The sequence below is a fragment of the Macrotis lagotis genome, chromosome 1 (assembly GCF_037893015.1).
Source record: "Macrotis lagotis isolate mMagLag1 chromosome 1, bilby.v1.9.chrom.fasta, whole genome shotgun sequence".
NCBI lineage: Eukaryota > Metazoa > Chordata > Mammalia > Peramelemorphia > Peramelidae > Macrotis > Macrotis lagotis.
Window position 1 is genome coordinate 79,195,218 of NC_133658.1, and position 21,414 is coordinate 79,216,631.

Here is a 21,414-nt window from a genome sequence, read left to right on the forward strand (position 1 = left end):
GAGGGTAGGGGCAGCAGAGAATGAGAGAAATCATTTGAAATAATTTGAGTTGTTGACAACAGTAAAATTTGGAGTTGTTGCATTTTCTAAACAGTTGTCTACAACATTACAAACTGTCCAATAACATATGACACCTTTGCTCTCCACACAGGAAGCACAACTAGTGTTCTATTCACAGCCCTCTGCTGTCCAAGCAGCAGCCAACTTGCATTGGGCAATACAAATCCCTGTATTCATCAAAGGCATCAGGGTCTTAGGCACTGATTAGGTTTAGCGGCTTGGATGATCAGCATAATGCAATCAGGCCACAGCAGAGGGCAAAAGAAGAATCAAGCAGGTCCTATGAATCCCATTCATGTGACTCCTGCTGAGCAAGAAGCTTCATCCCCTGGGGCACTGCCTTGGAGACTCTGCTTCCAGCTGACTCCTCAGTGTTCATTGTTAAATACTTAATTGTTTTCTCACTTTTGCTGCTTCTTCTGTTTAAAATCACCCACCTAAGTAACAAATCAACCTGTTACTTTCTCCAGCAAACCCTCCACTCTGGGATGTTGCCTGGTTCACTTGCTTGTATCTATTATGTCCTTATTCTGAATTTTACTAAGATAACACCTCCTTTATTGCCCCAGTTCAGAGGACAATATGTTGAGTCCCTTTCTGGACTCTTATGTTGAGTCCCACTTCTGGGCTCCCTCAATCTTCCCCAGGCAAGAGTTGGAGGGGCAGGAGACAAGGAAAAAAAAGGAGACAAGTACAACATCAAGATCTCCAAGTGCTCCATTTATTTACCAGAATACAAGTGCTTAAATATCCTTCCTTAGATGCTAATCCACTCCCACTCACATGGTACTTAGTAAAATAAGGTTCTTATGCTCAAAGACACAAGGTGATGATAATTCACAGTATTCCCACATAGAACAGTCCATAACAGGCATCCCGATTGTACTTCAAAGACAAGTTGTTGGTTTAGGTCCCATAATAAAATGCATACATGCTCACTAACTCCCTTGTAGAGGGACTGAAGGACAATGTACAGGTTCCTGGGAAAGGGGAAGGGGGGAGGGCAGTGCTATCTTTAGAAGCCAAAAAAGGCTGATGACCTACTTCTTAGTAGGGGGGAATTTATGGTAAGTGAATTTTCTCTAACCTTGATGAAGTTGTCTTACAGTTTACCCTCTGTAAGTGATGGGACCATTTAACAGGCCCTGGATCTCCTCAGCATTGGTGGCCCAGCCATCATCAAGGAGAAAAGTTTACAAATTCTCCAAAACCTTAGTTTTCTTCCTCAGTCAAAGCAGAATGAGGTTATCAATGCAATAGGGGTTTCTCATTCTTGAATCAAAGTCAAAGAAGTCAGTATCCATTCCACTTATTGTTGGCAGATTACAAACAATCCTGCATTGCTCTATTGGCCAGGGAGGGAAATACTTCTAACTAGCCTTTAATCAATGACTTTACATATAAATGTATGCCTCATTGTAGGAACTTAAATGATTTTAATAATGTGATTAATTGATACAAAATCATTTCTGCAGAGTAGGCCACAGTAACTAAGGTATCAGAATTGTCTTCATGCAGGAGATAGATCCTGAGTTTAGCACAGAAGCAAGAATCACATATGGTAAACAAACAAGAAGGTCAATTTGGCTAAAATTAGGTTGGGTGAAGACAAGTACTGTTTTTTAGCATAACTGTAAAGGGAGGTTGAAACCAGATTGTGAAGGGAGAAAGAAAGAAGAATGAAATAAATAAATAAAAAGATAGAAACAAAGAAACATTTTCTTTTTATTTTTATCTTAGATGATAGCAGGAACTTAGATTCCTCTTGGGCAGGAGAAAGATGTGTTCCTGTACTTTAGGAATTGAAATGGAGACTGGATGGATGAGGATTATCCATTCTGAAGGCAAGTAGATCATGTAAGAGATTATTACAATAGTCTAGATGAAAGGTGATGAGAGCATGGACTTGGTAGCAATTTTGTGACAGAGAGGAAAGAATAAATGTGAGAAATATTGTAGTTGTAGAATAGAAAAGTTTTGTCGACCTTTGAAGGCAATGAAATATGTGAAAGATTGACTAATTCAGTATGACTTCAAGGTTGAAAACTTTATTGACTAGAAAAGGTGGCATCATCAACAGAAATTGGAAAGTTAGGAATAGAGGTGAGCTTAGGGGAAAAGATAAGGAATTCTGCTTTTCATTTGTTGAGCTTGAGATGTCTATGAGTCAGTCAGTTTGAAATGCATATTAAGCAGTTGGTAATATGGATCTGAAATTCAGAAAAAAGGATCATGACTGAATGTATAAATCTAGGAGTCATCTGAGTGAATATGATAGTCAATTCCAAGGGGATTGAGTGTAGAAAGAAAAGAGAAGAGGATCCAGGACCAAACTCTTAAGAATAACCATTCAAAGAGATCCCCTTCCAGATATGATACTGTATGGGAATTATTTTTATAAACAGTAACATGTTTAGGGAAGATAATATTGGATTTAGAGTCACAGTATTTGCATTTGAAATTGTTTTATTTAGATAACTTCAAGCAAACCATCATCTATAGAAGACTTTTGTCTTGTAGATAGAGTTGTACTTAGAAAGAAATATCTCTAAAGCCCTCACTTCAATTCAGCAAGTTCTGTATTTATTATGATTCTACTATAAGCTAGGCTCATGCTTATGTCCTGGAAATAGAAATATAAAGTAAAATAGATATTTCTCTCAAGGAAGTTACATTCTATTAAAAGCAAACTTATAGACATTAATAATTACCAAATATATGTAACTAGATAAAGTTCTGTATAAATAACTATATAAGTTTTTATGTAACAGTTCAAAAAATTTACAGAGTTTCATGGGGCACAATAGAAGACTATGGAAGAATGGAATCAGAACACCAAAAGAATGGGACTGATCCAGATGAATGTGAAGATGTTGGGGATAGTCAACACAGAAGTACAGTTTAAGCTACAGAGCTTATAAGTCTGAGATTCAGAGATTCTGAGTAGAGGTGGGAAGCTTTGGGCAGCATTATACACGTGGCAACCCCTTTTCCTGACAGATGGTCTTGGATGTGGGACATGTTTTATGTGTCACTGTTTTCACTATGAGTGCTTATTTTTACCATCTGAGGGATATTTTTACCTCCTTATTCCTCAGGCTATAGATGAGGGGACCCAAGGTATGTGTGAAAGTAATGCAAAACAGTTATCATCTTGTCCTTCTCTGAGGAGTACATGGACTTGGATTTCATATAGAGAGACAATACAGTAAGAAAAAACATTAGATGACAATCAGGAAGTAAAAGAACAAATGGAAAATGCTTTTCTGTGACCCAGGGCAGAGAAAATTCAAAGGACAATGTTGATGACTTGGGTATAGGAGGAAGTGAAGAATATGACTGGATGCAAAAAAGTAAAGACAAAAAGGATCTGTGGGATGGGGATGTTTCAGTACATGAGAAGTGGAAGAAAGTAGATGGTTCACACAAGAAATATATGATAGCATTATCTTGACAGAATGAAAGTAGCAATGCAGTTATGGTATCCACCACGGATACCACAAAGCCACCCATCCAGGACCCAGTTATCAACTTCACACACACACACACACACACACACACACACACACACACACACACACACACACACAAACACATAGACACACCTATTCATTGTGACTGAGTACCTCAAGGGGTCTCGATTCGCAATAAAGTGGTCATAGGCCATCACTGAGAGGAAACAGCACTCTGCAATGGGAAAGGACAGGAATGACCCATATAAGAGAGAGATTTTTTGTCTGTTTTGAATTGCTCAAGCATCTGTGCTAACACACAGGATGTATAAGACACTGCAATTATGGACAGATTCATGAGAAAAAAATTATACAGAGTATGGAGGAATGTGTTTACTACTATCAACAATACTATAAGCAGGTTTCCCAGAAAGATTATTAGGTAGATCATGAGGAAGAGGAGGAAGAGCTAAACCTAGAGCTCAGTCTGTCTGGAAAGGACAAGAAGGACAAGCCAAAATGAGGGTATTGCTCTCTCTATTGTTCATGAATCTACTGAGGAAACATGGAGCTTTATGATTACAAAGTGCTTTGTATTATCTATTTCATCAGATTCTTACTACACTCATTTAAAGTAGGTACATTGAAGTTCCTATTATAGTGTGTGGCTCAAAAAATTAGGGGCATTTCTGAGATTTGACATTTATTATTATCAGATAAATATGAAGAAAATATTAAAATAGTATGAACTGCCACTTGAAAGCATGAACTCTCGATTGAAGGAAATGCTCAGAGACCCAATGAGAATCAATGTGATAATTATAATTATATTTAATTATATCTAACTACTGTTTCCTCATTTACAGAGTTTCCTTTACATACATTATATCATCTTATCTTCATGACATCTTTGTGAGGCAAATGTTACAACTATTACTCATCTTTTTTTAATAATTGAGTATCTTAGATTGAGAGAGGTTACAAAGTGCACATCTGGCTACCCTTCTCTGGAGCCTCTTGTAGCTCCCTAACACATCCAAGATAAATACAAAATCCTCTGTTTGAAATTCAGTCTTCAATACCATCTACTCCTCCCCTCCATACAACAGCTTTTCCAGGTTTCTGTCATTTAACCATTCACCATGAATGAAATATGTGACAATGACCTTTTCACTTTTCCAATGCTTCTTTTTCCCCACATAATTTATTATGTAAGATAATTTAAAAATATTTTGTCTTCCTTGTACACAATTTACAAAATAAGAATTTTTCTAACAGACCAAAGTAGGGTAAATTACTTTACTTCATATTTTCTGTCTTTACCTTTTGAATTTAGATAAAACTTGGATCTGTTAATTCAGAGCTACAGCACCAAAGATGATTTCAATCAATTACTTTGTGATGACAACTTGAAGAGTATGGGTAAATGTCAGTCAACTTATCAATCATTTGAGGCATTCTTGGTGGCACTGTCCATAGCTGTCATTGTTACAGTCTGCTCACTGCTGATGAACTCCTTTAGAGTGCAACAGATGATGTTTTCAGACTATACACTTGATAATTTTACAACATATCAGCATCAATGTCATCATAAATACTCCTACTCTCAGCACTTGAAATGATATTTCCTAATAGATGGGTATTTCCTCAGTCTTATAAGAGCTAACAGACTTGAATCAATTAAAGATTATAGATGTTTCATGAAAGTCATATCCAGAATTTAGTTGACCAAGGGCAATGACAGATGCATCTCCAAAAGTAGGAGGCATCCTCCTCACTCCTTTAAATGTGACTAAAAAGTGCTCAGAGCTCTATTAAGTGTGCCTCTAAGTTTGTCATCAACTCCAACAATCCTAATTTCCTTGCCAGCAGCTGAGAGGGTAGCAACCTCATTTTTTATTAGTTTAAAAAACTCAGGAATGGATAGATCCTCAATCTGAGGATACTCCAATAATGAGGTGCTTTGTCATGTCTTCCAAAGTCTTAATATCGATTTTTTTTATAAGAGCCAAAGATCCAACTCCATATGTTCTGGCTAGTTTCAGGTCTCCCTCAGCTCGAGCTTACTTTACAGCTGCCACCTTCATAGACTTGGTAATTTTCTGGATGCTTTTGATTATTTAAATTTGCTGGTAATATCTTTTAAAGTTGTCATATTTCTGACGTGTACCCATTCAGGCTACAGAGCCAAGGTGGAGAAACCAGGGATAATCACTGAACAGAACATGGGGGTATCAGCCCTGCTGAAACTGTTACAAAGTTTCTCAAATGAGATACTCTATTTCCTAACTCCAGGCATCTTCACTGTTTGTTCCTCATACATGAAATATTCTCTCTACTCATTTATGCTTCCTGGCTTCTCTGACATCTTTAGAGTCCTAGCTAAAATCCCCTTTTGCACAGGAAGTATTTCCTACTCCTTCTTGTTTATAGTGCCTTTCCATTATGTGATTTCCAAGTTAATCTATACATAAGTCATTTGTATATAGCTATTTTCATGTCTCTCCCATTAGATTGTGAGCTCCTTAAGGGCAGATACTACCTCTCAAGTTTCTTTGTATTCATGGTGCTTAATATGTACTAAGTCATATGTATTAAAGGTTTACCAAATTGAAGGCCTGGTCCAGGGTGTCACAGTTAATGAGGGTCTGAGGAAGACGAAATAATATCATTATGTAGCATTTACATAGTGCTTTAAGGTTAATAATATACCTTTCAAATATTTCATTTTACCTTCAAAACAATATGGAGAGGTGAATACTATTTGAAGTGAAGTGCTCAAGGACACATGTTGTCTGAACTAAGATTTGAACTCTGGTCTGCCCAAATCAAGATTAGGGTCTCTATCCATTGCCACACCTAGGCTCCTATAATCCTATTCTTCCTGATTCTCAATCCAATGCTTTATTCACTATCCACCTAAATATAGAAGGGATGCTGGGTTTGGAATCAGAAAGGACTGCACCTGACAATTATAATGTGACCATGGTAAAGCCATAGGTCCTTACTGTGATCTAAAGCAGGAAGAGACATCAGGGGTATGACTTCATATGGAAACTGAGGTATCATGAGGTTAGGTAACTTACCCAAGGTCAGATATGTAATAACAATCAGAGTACAGATTGAAAGACAGTGAGGGAAAGGGAACATTTTTTAAGTGCATACTATGAACCAGGAACCAAAATAAAAACTTTATAAATATTATTTTATTTGATCGTCACTAATTCCAGAATAGTAAATGCGATTATAATTGGCATTTTACAGTTGAAGTGAATGAGGCAGACAGAAGTTAAGTAACTTGCCCATGGTCACATAACTTTAAATATCTGAGACCAGATATGAAATAAGGCCTGCCTGACTCTTACCACTGTTGTATTCACTGTGTACCACCTAACTGCCCACCTTGTTACGTCTCAGTTTCCTCAAATGTAAAATTAGAGTCATTCATTAATGATGTTCCTAAAATCATTCTAATACTTCATTGTGTACATCCCTAATTCTTACCTTCTTGTCAGTGATATTCTCAGATAATTTTTATCATTTCTATCTACTTTTCTGCTTTTGATGAGACCAAATACAAGTCCAAAAGTCTACAAAACAGACATCATTTTTTCTTTTAAGTTGAGATTATCATAAGCTATAAGAATTTCCTAGTGGAGTTCATGGGCATGAAAGATTAGTGCCTGCTTTCTTTGTCTCTAGAGGTGAAAAGATGGGAGTCCAGTTCCATGTAGAAATAATCAATTATCTTGGGGGGGCTTAGTTGATCCCCATGACTCCTCATTTGAGAAAAAGAGAGTAATTATTCAATAACTCTTCCTATCACTTAGGCTCCTGATTCCTATGCTCCGACTAGAAAGAGAGTAGTAGCTAATGTGTTTGATATCCTGGGAATTTATGGCTGTCATCATAGAGGTTCCTCTAAAAAGTATATACAGTTCAGAGACATCTGCTTCAGAGTCTACTTAGATTATTCTCACTTTATCCTTGAATCTCCTTCCTCTTAGTCAAGATATAAAATGGCAGATAACAAGTCAGGTTAACTGCCTTGATATCATAATATCCCTTCTTTCCCCTAAAGTATTTGAATATCTATTTGTATTACTCTTTGTCTATTCCATATGTAATATTTCTGTTAGCACTTTGTGTCATAAGACCTCCAGGATTTATGCTACTATGATGGCTCTTTATTCCTACACCAGATAGGTCATTTTTTCTATATCTAACATATACCAAGCCTACTTCATTTTTGAAGTTTTTTCTTTGACTCTTCTTTGACTTCTCTGCCGAGAGAAACTTTCTGACTTCTATCATTTCATCCAACTATATCCAAGTCAAAATAGACTACCCTGATATCTAGCATTCACCCAGTCCTCTCCATTAATCTCTGGCACTTATATTTGCAACAAGTCATTTTGTCTTTAGCACAAAATTTAGTATTATTCATTGTCTTTTCTTATGTACAGTTCTAAAACTCAAACTTCTTGAGGATAGGGACTAGTTGTTCTACAGAAGTTTATTGTTTATGGATATAAATTTTGAGACATAAAAATCAATTTCTTTTGAAAATTAAAAACAACTAAGAATTTGAAAAGTACAAACACAATATTCCTTATTCAAAGAATACTATATATGCATGTGTATGTGTCTATATATAGACACATATACACACACATATACGAAAGAATGAATTTATTATATAGAGTCAGTGTTTTAGATATGTTGAGCATTATAGTATTACCTTCTTCTTCTGAGTTCTTTTGTGCCCTTTTTTCTTTTCTTCTGTGTATCAAAAATTCTGCTTCTGGAGTCAAGAATCTGATCTCCAATCTGCTCTCAGACATTTCCTAGCTTTTTGACACTGGGGAAGTCACTTCACCTTTGTCTACCTCGTTTCCTAACATGTAAAATGGGAATAACACCTACTCCCTATGGAGATAAAATGAAATAATATTTGCAAAGTACTTAACACAGTTTGTGGTACACACTAGATGCTTAATGTTTGTTCTCTACTTCCCTCCTTTCCTTTTTTGTGTCACAATCACTGTGCTCATGTAGTCCTCCCCTAAATATTCCATACAGCAACAAAAACAGATCCTTACAACAGTTATGCATAACTAAGAAAATGACATTCATATATTGTCTGTTTATGAAAATGAATGCCTTATTTAATTGGTGATCAACCACCACTTTGCCAAGAAACATGATTTAACCATTTTCTTCAGGACTTATGACTGGTGATTAAATTGATCCCAGCTCTTACATTTTTTGAAGTTGCTTTCATAGGGCAGTTAGGTGCAACAGTGGATAGAACACCAACCCTAGTCAGGAGGACCTGAGTTCAAATCCAACCTCAGACATAATAATAACTTAACTATGTGACCTTTGGCAAGTGACTTAATCCCATTGCTTTAAATAAATAAAAAAAGTTGCTTTTTTTAAAATACTGTCTTCATCAATTATATCTATTTTTTTCCTGGTCCTGCAAACTTCATTCTGTATAAGTTTACATTAATCTTCCCAGGTTTTCAACATTTGCTATATTACAATAGCAATCCATCACATTCTTATATCATAATTTATTTAGCTATTCGCCAAATAAGGGATACTCATTTTCTTTTCAATTCTTGCTGCAACATAAAGTTTTGCAACAAATATTTGTGAACATGCAGTATAAGTCTTTTTTCTCTCATCAAATCTTTGTGATCTATAACTTGTAGTGGCATTAATAAATCAAAGAGTAAGCATGGTTTAGTGATTTTCATTCATAAAATAAGCATTTACACAATTTGCAAGGTTTTGTGCTAAGTACTTGGGATAAAAGAAAAACTGAAAGACAAAGGTCTCTTAAAGAGGTTGTAATCTAAAGGAGAGATGGTGTGTAAGCAAATATATAGAAAGCAAAGCTATATATAGGCCAAATAGGAAATAATTTCTTTTAAAGTATCACTAGGGAGGCAGAACCAAGATGGCAAGTGAATACAGGGACTTGCGATCTCTCCCCTAAACCACTCCAATGACCTTTAAATAATGATTCTAACCAAATTCTAAAATGGCAATACCCACAAAAGGAGTGAGTGAAACAATTTTCCTAGCCAAAAACAATTTGAAAGATTTTCAAAAAGAGGGTGTTACACTGGATTTAGAAAGGACCTGCAATACAGTCCCAATTGTGCTGAAACAAATTGATTGCAGCCATCCAAAAACAGACATTGGGGCATCTGGGTCCAGGAGAGTGGGGCACTTGGGTCAAAGGAAGCAGTGGCAGGTGTCAGATCTCTCAGTCCAAGGATTACCAAGGACAACTTGGAAGGTCAGCGGGAAATCAGCAGGACAACAAAGTGAGTTTGGAGACCAGTCTAGCACGGACCTCAGTACAAACCCAGCTCCCCAGGTAACAGCAGTAGAACTGAGGTGCCACCCAGCAGCTGTTTCCAGAGTTCTCAGCAGGCAGATGGGAAAATTGGTCCAGGGAAGAGTTCTCTTTGCTATCCAAAAGACAGGCCTCTCTAGTTTTGACTGTACTCAGATGCATGCTGGAGTCTAGGGCCTCAGTCTCAGGATAAGGTGTAGAAGCACAACAGAGCTTACTGCCTAGAGTGGAGCAGGGACTCTCCTCTTCGTCATAAGGCAGAAAGGAGGATTTGAAGTCATGCACAGACCACAGAATAGACCAAAAAAACAGTCATAATCTCTCCAAGACCTTAAAGTAATTGAGAACTGGTGGGTCCGATGAGGGGGGGGGGGGTCCCTGAAAACAACTGTAAAAACCCTCAAAAACATGGGAATGCATCATGTACCCTGGCAGCAGAAACCTACCTTAACAGGGAATTGAAATGAAGTCAAAAACTTGGGAAATGAGCAAACAATATAACAAAGTCAAAGCCTCTGAATACAAAGCCTCCAAGAAAAATATGAATTGGTCTGAGCCTTTGAAAAAGCTCAAAAATATTTTGAAAATCAAGTAAGGTAGGTAGAGGAAAAATTTGGAAAGAGAAATGAAAGTGAAGTAGGAAAATAGTGAAAATCAAGTCAGCAACTTGGTGAAGGAGATACAAAAAAAGTACTGAAGAAAATAAGAACTTAAATTTGACAGTTTGTGTCAAATGGAAGAAGCAATCCAAAAGGCCAATGAGGAGAAGAATGTCTTTGAAAGCAGAATTTATCAGATGAAAAAAAAGAGATTTAAAAAAGGTTCTGAAGAAAATAATTCCTTAAAATATAAACTAAAATAAACAATAAAACAGAGACAAAAGAATGAAAAATTAGAAGAAAATATGAAATTTCTCACTGGAAAAACATTTGATGTTTCATGGGTGCATATTTTTAAGTTATACAAGTGACTTAATTTCTCAATGGGGGAAGTGGGATGGGAGGGAGAGAATTTTAAACTCAAGGATTTGGAAATAAATGTTAAAACTTGCTTTTGTATGATGCTGGGGTAAAAACAAATAAAATAAAATGTTAAAAACAACTGAGCTGGAAAACAGATACAGAAGACATAAATTAAAAATCATTGGACTACCTGAAAGTCATGATCAAAAAGAGAACCTTGATGCCAGTTTTCAAGAAATTCTTCAGGAAAACTGCCCTATATTCTAGAAGCAGGGTTATAGGTGCAATTGAAAAAATCCACCAATTACCTCCTGAAAGAAATACCAGAATGAAAACTGTCAGGAATATAGAAGTCAAATTTCAGATCTCCCAGGAAAGGGAGAGGATGTTATAAGCAGTCAGAAAGAAAAGGACATTGAGTATTGTGTAGGTAAGTCAGGATAGCACAGGATTTAACAACTTCTATTTTGGGGACTTGCAGAGCTTAAAATATATGCCAGATGGCAAAGGAAATTGAATTATGACCAAGAATCAACTACCTAGCAAAGATGAACATACTCTTATGGGGAAAAGATGGACATTCAATGAAATAGGGAATTTTCATGCTTTCTGTATGAAACCACCACAGTTTAATAGAAAGTTTAATCTTCAAGTACAAGACTCAGGTGAAGTTTAGAGAGGGTGGCCAGGAAGGGAAAATTGTGAGGGACTTGAAGTCGAACTACTTTCCTACATAGGAAAATGATACTGATAACACTTATCAATCCTGTCATTTATTAGGGCAGTTAGAAGTAGGATATATAGTAAAAGTGCAGGAGGGAATTGAATTTGAAGCTATAAAAAATTAAAAAGATGGAATTAATGGGGGCATAAAGGAATGTACTTGGTATAAGGGAAAGAAGAGGCAGAATGGGTAAGTTATTTTACATAAAAGAGGCAAGTAAAAGCTTTTACAGTGGAGTGGCAGAGGGGGAAAGTGAGGGAGAATGAATGAACTTTACTCTCATAAAATCCAGCTCAGAGGGAATAATATACACACTCAATTGGATACAGAAATCTATCTTACCCTAGAGGAAAATAGGAGAGGAAAGGTTTGGAGAAAGGGACAGAGGGTGGGGAAGAGTGGGTGTAGGTGATAGATGAGAGCAAAGATCATGGAAGAGGATAATCAGATGCAGCACACTTTTGAGGAAGGACAGGGTAAAAGAAAAGCGAGAATAGAATAAATGGGAGTAGCGAGAATTTAATGGAGGAAAAATACAACTAACAGCAACTGTGGGAAAAAAATTTGCATCCACTTCCCTGATGGACTAATGATAAATAATTCTATCCATCCCAAAGACAAAGCTGATGGTATCTGAAAACATATTGAAGCATTTTTTTCCCCATTTTTTTTGAGGAGGGAGTTATGTTTACTTTAACAATTTAATTATTGTAATAATGTTTTTCATGACTACACATTTTTAACCTAGACAAAGTAACTTGCTTTCTCAATAGAGGGAATGGGATAGGAGGAAGGGAGAAATTTTGGAATTCAAGGTTTTGGAAGTAAATGTTGAAACTTGTACCAAGCAACACAAAGAATTTTTTGCCCTTTAGTACTTCCTTTACAATGAATTCTATTTCCTTTTCCGAGATTTGGTTATTTAAGACCTGGGTATACAAATTTAAAAATAAAATAAAAAAAATAAAAATAAATACTGGAATTTCTGCCATGCTATTTTCCAGTTTTTTCAACACCTTGTGTTATCTAGGAAGTTCATTGAAATGTAATTTCTCTTTTCCACTTTATTAAAAATGTGCTATTTAGCTCCATTGTGTTTTATTTACCTTGTCTAATCAATAGCATAGATCTGATTCTTGCTTTTTAAAAACAGTACTAGGTACTTTTAATGAGTGCTGCTTTGTAATATTGAATTCTGTATTATTCCCAGCTCATCTCTATCTCTTTTTATAATTTTCCTTGATGTTCTAGATATTTTCTAAGTAAATTTTATTTATTTTGTCAAATTTGGAAATTACTTTTGATAATTTCTATGGAAAAGCATTAAATTACAAATTAACTTTGGTTTTATCTTCATTTTCATTACTTTGATATAGCCCATTCATGAGAACTGAATATTTGTCCAGTGAGGTTTTCTTAATTACTTCAAGAAGCCCTTTGTAACTTAATCTTTATAAATCTCTGCTTTGCTTTCAAAGAATGAATCCCAGATATTTTTGTAATTTTATTATAGCTATTATTTCAGTTGGTTTCTTTGCTGATTTCTGGGATTTTCTAAATAAACTTTAATATCATCAGCATGTAGGGGTAATTTTATCTATCCTTATGCAATTAATTTCTTTAGCCTCTCTATTTGATATGGGTAGAAATTCCAGAATTATGTAAAAATAACACTGGAGAGCATGAGCATCCTTGTTTTTACTTCCATATTCACTTGAACAGGTTCTAGTTTTACCAGTTATAAAAGATGCTTACTTTTCATTTTTTAGATACATACTTTAGTGATATTGAAAAGATTCCTGTATACCCAAACTTTTTGAGGTTTTTAAGTATAAATGTTACTGTATTATCTTAACTCCTTTTTCATATAACTTGGAATCATTATTTTAATATAATTAATTATTCTGATTATTTTAGAGTATTGGATTCTCATTGCCATCCTTGTGGAAATATGATTTGCTCAAGATGAATGATTTCCTGGATGAATTTCTATAATCTGTTTTAAAAGATGTTCTTTAAAATTTTTTAATTATTTTTATTAAATGATATTGTCTTATTTCTTCTATATGCTTTATCCTTCTCTGGTTTAAGCAACAAGACTATATTTTTCTTACAAAAGGAATCTGATAGGATGCTTTCTTTCTTAATTTTTATAAATAATTTGTGAAGTATGAATGTTAATTGTTCTTTAAAGTATGATATAATACTTCTGTGTACTAATAAACATAAAGTTTTTTTTCTTTAGTAGTTCCTCTATAATGAATTTGTTTCCTTTTCTGAGTTTTGGTTATTTAAGACCTTTACATGGTCTTCTAAAATTTTGAGAATTTCATATTTTTGAGGATAATACCCTATTGCTTTTGTGTTTTCAATTTTTCTAGGCAATAATTGTATAGTAGATTCTGATCTGTTTTGCTGTTTTTGCTAACTAATTTTATTTCATTTAATACTATTTTAAATCAAATTGACTAAATGATTATGAATTTTGATAGTCTTGTAAAATTGATCTTTAATGTAATTTATCATTCCAATAGCATTTTTTGTTTATAGTTTATCTATTTCTCCTCTGAAATTTAATATCTCATCTTTTATGCTTAAGCAAGATTCTTTTGCCTTCAAATTGTATTAAATCTATATTCAGTTTGCTAATCTTCCCTTTTCCTATGCTATTAAAGTATGTTTGTAGGAATGCACTTTTTTACTTTAGGACATCTTTTACTTCATCCTAGAAACTTTAGCATCTTGCTTCAATATTATTATTTTCTTTCATGAAATTATTATTTCAATGATTTTTATAAAAAAAAATCCTGGGAATGGAGATTCTTCTGGGTAGCACAAGACTTGGAGAGGTAAAAAGGGGAAAAAGTAAGTGAAGAAGGGCATAAACAGTACTGGTCAAGCTTTTTTTTCATTATACAGACAACCCACATTAGAAAAAGAGAGAAATGATCTAGGACAGTGGTCTCAAGCTGGGTCACTGAAGGAAGATAGGTTTTTTTTTTAAACGTATGCTATTGTGCTATATGTCTCTCTTTTTCCCTAGGAGTTTTCTTAGGGCCATTTTTACCTCCTTATTCCTCAGACTGTAGATAAGAGGATTAAAGATGGGTGTGAAGGCAACATAAAATACAGAAATGTTTTTATCATACTTTGGGGAAGAGACTGATCGAGGTCTAATATAGAGTGAGATTGCAGCACCATAGAAAAGCATGACAACCATGAGGTGGGAAGAACAAGTGGAAAAGGCTTTTCTGCGTCCCTGGGCAGATGGAATGTGTAGAACTACATTAATAATGTGAGCATATGAGAAGGTGATGAATGTGACAGGACATAATAGGGTGAAGATACAGAGGACATTCATGACCTTCTCTACATGGGATGTATCTGTATAGGAAAGATGCAGCAGAGCAGGCATTTCACACAAGAAATGATTGATAACATTTTCCCGGCAGAAATAAAGTTGGAAAGTGGCTACTGTGTCCACTGTAGATGCTATAAAGCCACCCACCCAGCACCCAGCAGCCAATCCTCCACAGAACCCCCAGTTCATTATGACTGAGTACCGTAAGGGATCCCTGATGGCTATATAGCGATCATAGGCCATCACTGAAAGAATATAGCACTCTGCAATGCCAAAAAACAGGAATGTAAAAAACTGTGTGACACAACGAGAGAAAGAGATAGACTTCCTTTCTGACAAGAAATGCCCCAGCATCTGAGGAATCACACAGGATGTGTAAGAGGTTTCCATAATGGACAGATTGGCAAGAAAGAAGTACATAGGCGTGTGGAGACATGTATCCAATAATATCAACAGCACAATGAGCAGGTTCCCCAGCAAGATCAGCAGGTAGACAAGGAGGAAGAATAGGAAGAGATACATCTGGAGCTCTGGTCTGCTGGAGAGGCCAAGGAGGATGAACTCAGTTACTGAGGTGAGGTTGCTGCTCTCCATCTTGATTATGGATCTCCAGAAGGAATGTTGAAAGAGCATTAGATCTTCTTTATATAGGACTTTATGGTTACAAAGATCTTTAAATTCATCATATAATATGATCTTAACCTTAATCACAGTGAGGTAGTCAGGATAAATATTATTTCTCAGTTTTGTAGATGAGGAAACTGAGCCTTAGAAAGTTTAAGCACTTAGTTATCGCAACATGGCCAATAGGTGACAAATATGGCCATTTGACTCTCTCAAGTTCTTGTTCCTAAATTTCAGTTTGTTCTCTACATTAAGAACAGATGATCTAGACTCTTATTTTACTAAAATCATAGTCTGTTGTTGGGGGTTAGGATGACAGGAGGGACAGAAAAAGAAAAGGAGATTCAACATCATAGCCCCTTTCCCAATACTCTTCATTCATGACTCAAAGAGCCTTGATACCACTGTCTTCCCCCTATGCTTGTGAAAGGGTCTTCTGATCATGCATCTGTTTTCCCAAGCCCTAGTGGCTTCTTTCAACTTCCCCTTCTCCAACTGCAAATATCTTCTGGATGCATTGTCTACTTCTACTTTTCAACAGATTAATTTTTGTCATAACTTGTACCCTTTGTATTTCAGTCATTCAATACTCTTTAAGTCCTCACTATGTGCTAAGTATAGTGCTAATGAATTTATTTGAAACATATAGGGGTGATCTGTCACACTTCCATTTTTACAGTCAGTTTAAAACCAAATTATTGATGTCTTATCAGTGATTAGGTCCTTGCCTATTTAGGACTTTCACCTTAGATTTCTCACAGGGTTTTTGAGAAGATAAATTTGATAAACTTTAAAGTGATAAATATGAATTATTATCTCCTTACTTCATTATTCTGTCTATCTCTTCAATTAGCATGCATCTTCAGTCTTCCCCTCTCCATGATTCAAAACCTTGGATTTCCAGGCATAGATTTCCTTAATTCTAAAAAAAAAAAAAACCCTATAAATAACTTAGAACCAAAAAAAAACCCAGACTCACTATAAACCTTTCCAATTTTTGTAGTTACCATAAACTCTTCTCTTTCCTTCCACAAATTTCTTTTTAAAAAGTCTAAATTCATTGTCTTGACTTCCCTATTCATTCCTCAACCCATTGATGTATGATTTATATTCACTCTACTAAAACTGGACTCTCAAAACTCACCAGTTGAAGACTTTAGCACTCAACCAAAGGGCCTCCATCTGTGGTTTTTAATGACATTGTCCAACCCTTCTTTAGACAATTCTTTTGATTTCTAAAACATTACTCTTTCCTTATTTGACTCCTGCCTTTCTTAGTGCTCCTTCTTTACTTCTTTTGGCATTTCTTCACATTTATCCTGATCTCTTATTGTTTGTATTATTCAAAGTCTGGGCCTAGGTTCCTCCTCTCATTCTGTCTCTGATTCTTTCTTTCTCTGTCTCTGTCTCTCTCTCATCTCTTTGACTCTTTGTGTCTATCTTTCTGACTCTGTCTCTCTGTCTCTATCTCTGTGTCTCTTTCTCTCTCTCTCTCTCTCTCTCTCTCTCTCTCTCTCTCTCTCTCTCTCTCTCCTTCTCTCCCTCTCTTCTGTCTGTCTCTGTCTGTCTCTGTCTCTCCCCTCTATTTCTGTTTTTTCACACTTTCCCTCCTTTGTCTCTCCCTTTTGTCTCTTTCTCTATATAATTGTCTTGGTCTTTCTCTCTGTCTTCATCTCTTCCTACTTCTGTCTCATCTGCTCTCTGCATTAGTTTCTTTCCAACTGTTCCAATCACTTATCTTCCTTCAAGTAAAATTCTTTGAGAAACAGTTCTCTATTCAATAATTCTACTCCTGACATTCCTCATAAACTTCAAACATAAACTTCAAACTACCTATAACATATTGTTTTCTGAATGTATATCCACTAGTATATCATGCTCAATATGTCTTAAAACAAGTTTATAATCTTTCTACTCAAAACCTGCTTCCTCTTCTGACTTTCCCATTTTTGCAACAAAATACACTATCCTGTATTTAAAATTTATCTGCATATTTTCTGTCTGCCTCAAACTATCATTATAATGAATAATCACTTATTCTCAGATTTCCTGCCAAAATTCGTCTCAATTCGTTCCTTTCATTCAATTTCAAATTGTCCTCACCCCAGTACATTACCAATTATTTGAAAAACTCCCCAAGTCTCTTAGAGAATTCTCATGCCTCCTATGGTCTTATCCTGTTATTAATCTAACCTTCATATTGCTTCCATATTTATCATTCATATATCCAATACAAATAAATCTTCAAATCTTTCCAAAAAATCCTACTATTTATGGAACAAAATTAAAATCTCTTTACACATATGTTGAATTTCTCTTTCTGAATACTCATGCTAGAAATGCATTTAGGCCTTTGGTAATCAGAATCACCATATTTACCTAAAATAAGACTAACATTCAAGCCCTAGAAATCAATATAACCAATTAGTGGTGAATCTCTATAGATGAATACCCTCTCATAAATATAAATGAAGATGGAAAAAATTTACTCATCAATTTAGTTTCCATTCATGAACTTGATACTTGAAATCTAAGTGTCTCTATGCATAGACTCTCCTCTTCCCCAAATCCAAGGCTATATATGGCAACAAAATACAACAAAGTTCAACTGTATCAGGCTATAGAGGAAAGATGAGAGAAAAAAAGAAAATAACAATGCATTTGACACCAGTATGGATTGTTATAAACTGAGATCATATGGGATCCTCTGGAGCTGCCGCTATGAAATGGAACTAAAAGATCTGTGATTGAAGACAGCACTAACTTGGCAGATATAATTATTGGAGGAGAAAGGAAGAGAATAACATTGAAAAGAATATCAATAATGTTCAAATAACAATATCTCTGGATTACAAAAAATAATATGCCAATATATAGGTATCTAAGTACTTTTCTATAGAGTGAAAATAATACATACATACATATATATATATATATATATATATATATATATATACACACATTTTATATATTTTAAGAATCCCTCTGGTAACTAAGTGGAATCTTATATAGTGCATTAGCACAGATTCAGGAAAACCTGAGTTAAAATCCAACCTCAGATGCTAACTACCTAAGTAGCACTTGGAAAGTCACTTAAGGATTATTTGCTTTCTTTTCCTCATCTAAAAATGGGGATAACAGAATATACCTCTCAGAGTTGTCAAGAGCAAATGGCAAACTATTTGTAAAACACTTAACATGGGGTCTGAAATATAGCAGCCAATATTGAAATATTTGTTCCCTGTTCTGATCTTCCTCATCACATGATAATTCATCTCTTAGTCATTTGTTTTGTTTCTGAAATCTTTCATCTACTTGAGCTGCCTGATCTATTCCCTCAGACTTCCACTTAATATTTATGATCAGAAGCTTCCATTTATTTATTTCTACAATAAACAAGACAAAAATCACTTTAGTCTGTTTGGGTCTGGGTCAATCACTGATAAAGGAATGGATGACTGAAACAGCCATACTTTCAACCACACTATGTCATTTACACTTGTTAGGCATTTAATGAATGTTTATTGGATTGGGTGATTGGATTTACAGAATATAGTGACTGGGAATAAGGATAAATTAAATATGACAACTCTGTTTCTCACAGGATTAGTTGTACTCCCCATGCAAATACATATCATATTTTCATAACAATTGACTTTGAACACTTAAAATGTGTAATACTTCATTAAAACTTACATTAGTCAACACAGCACTGACAATCACTTTGAGTTTATGGAGTTGTGAGAGTTTTTCTTGGAGGAATTGTATGAGCCTTTAACTACCATGAAGTTTTTCATGCATATTTCACAGTCCTCATGTCAAACTTAGATCTCCTGTTCTAAGTAGTTAGGCATTTGTATCAAGGTAGCCCAGTTATTTATTTGCTGAGGCAAAATTGATGCACAGGTCTTTCTAACTCCAGATTCAGTGTTCTTTCTACTATATAATATGAACAAGAGGATCAAAAGAGTCTGAAATTGGATACTTTGACAATAACTATATGACCATGGGTAGGTCATTTGAACACCAAGGCTGTTTTTCCATATGTAACAGAGATCATAACTTTAGTTCCTCTATCATTGGCTTGTGGTAAAGTCTAAATGAGACACTAAGTAAAAATCACTTCATTTTATTACTACTATTATTATATATTATTATTATATATATTATATTATTATTATTATTACCACCTCTAAGGAATATTGTTGAAGGAATTCTGAGTGGGAAGGGGTGACTGAAATGAATTAAGTGAACTGTAATTCATAGATTTTGTAAATCAAATGAATACATGAAAAAATAGAAATTTGAAGAAAAAGAATATTTGATTACATCAATTCATCACAGAGTTCATTCCAATACTAGTCTTCAGATAATTAAAAGGGATTTTCCTTTAAAAGAAAAGTGCCCATTACACTTTAAGGATATGTTTAGTTATACTAGTCTTGCAAATATCCCCAAAACAACAACAACCTGATACTTGGAGATCTGAGCCCTGGCAACAAGAAAGAATGAATTATTATGTGCTGCTTCAGTAAATCCCCAATTCCATTGCAAAATTATAGAAGATTCCTACCTCTTTTTGGTGGATATGACACAGCAGTAACATCTACATTGTTGGTGCCCCTGGTCTTCTTTAGACCACAATGACTCAATCCATTGGAAGACTGTGGAAACAAAGTAGAAAAGGAGTTGCATCCCTTTACCTAGATATGCATTTATTCCATGCTTAGACTTCTAGCACATGGGCTTGTATCCAGGAGCAAGAAGTAGATTAGGGGAGGTAAATTATAATATTTGACAATACAATTAGGGACCAACACAGTAGCACCATTAACTCTCACCTCACTTTGCCTGGCAGTAGTTTATAAAAAAAATTAGAGTATCAGAAAATTTTAACTTGATTGGTAGAAGAGATCTTTAATGTCATTAAGTTCAACCTATTGCTTTTACAACTGGAAAACTGAATCACAAAGAGGTTAAACGGTTTTTCCAGGGCATTTCAACTTGTAAGAACCAGAGGTTCTTAAGTACAGAAGTTAAGTACAGAATCTTATCCCCAGAAATATTTAGACTAGGATATTTTTTTGAAGAAAGCCATCAGTTTTTGATAAAGGCATTATGCACATTCTGAGACCAGAGATGGGAGGGGAAAAGCAGCATTTACTCCTCTAAGGAGCCTTTGGGATCTGATACCTTTAATTCCTCATTTGTAATATGAGATTAATTTTCTTCTCTCCCTTGCTCTCTGTCTGTCTCTGTCTCTCTGTCTCTCTGTCTCTCTGTCTCTCTCTCTCTCTCTCTCTCTCTCTCTCTCTCTCTCTCTCTCTCTCTCTCTCCTTATCCACATGAATCATATGTCCCAACTAAGGAAAAAGGGGATATATCTTCTGAGCATTTTATAACTGGAATCTTTGGATTTCCTCAGGGGATTCATTCAGAGATATCTGATTAAGACAATCCCTGGAGTCATACAATTCCTTTCTATCTTGCCCAGGTTCATGTAATGCCTCTTCCTCTTGGAATAACTTCAGTCTTTACTGAAGATTCAAGCCTGACTGTCTTTATGCCTTCTTAGCAGTATTTCTTTCCCCACAAAGAATTTTTAGATGTTAAGCCCTGATTATTTACCTGTATATTGTTTCTTTTCCCCTTTGTTGTCATGAGACATCCAATTTTATCTCCAATGACCATTCTGAATTGTTGAGTCATAATTGTTTATCTCATTGTCTCCCTCATACGTGTCAAATTCATTCATTCTCACTTTGGATCTTTTCTTAGATTACTGTTCCCTCTTTCAGGAGAGGCATTTCCAATCTTCTCTAACTTTTAGAATTCTTATCTATATTTCAAGGTCCAGC

At 35.2% G+C, this 21,414-nt stretch overlaps 1 long non-coding RNA gene and 1 pseudogene across 1 annotated transcript in view; both read right to left on the bottom strand.

Annotated features, from left to right (window-relative positions):
• LOC141513669 (uncharacterized) overlaps positions 1-20,218 on the bottom strand; it is a 44,198-nt gene extending 23,980 nt beyond the window's left edge. Inside the window, exons 1-2 of the long non-coding RNA XR_012475859.1 lie at positions 20,130-20,218; positions 16,381-16,478 (exon numbers count right to left, since the gene is read on the bottom strand). This is a non-coding gene — a long non-coding RNA (uncharacterized LOC141513669). The remainder of the gene's footprint in view (positions 1-16,380; positions 16,479-20,129) is intronic.
• Positions 4,865-5,739, bottom strand: LOC141513664 (ATP synthase F(1) complex subunit gamma, mitochondrial pseudogene; annotated as a pseudogene).
• Positions 20,219-21,414: the final 1,196 nt, after the last annotated feature.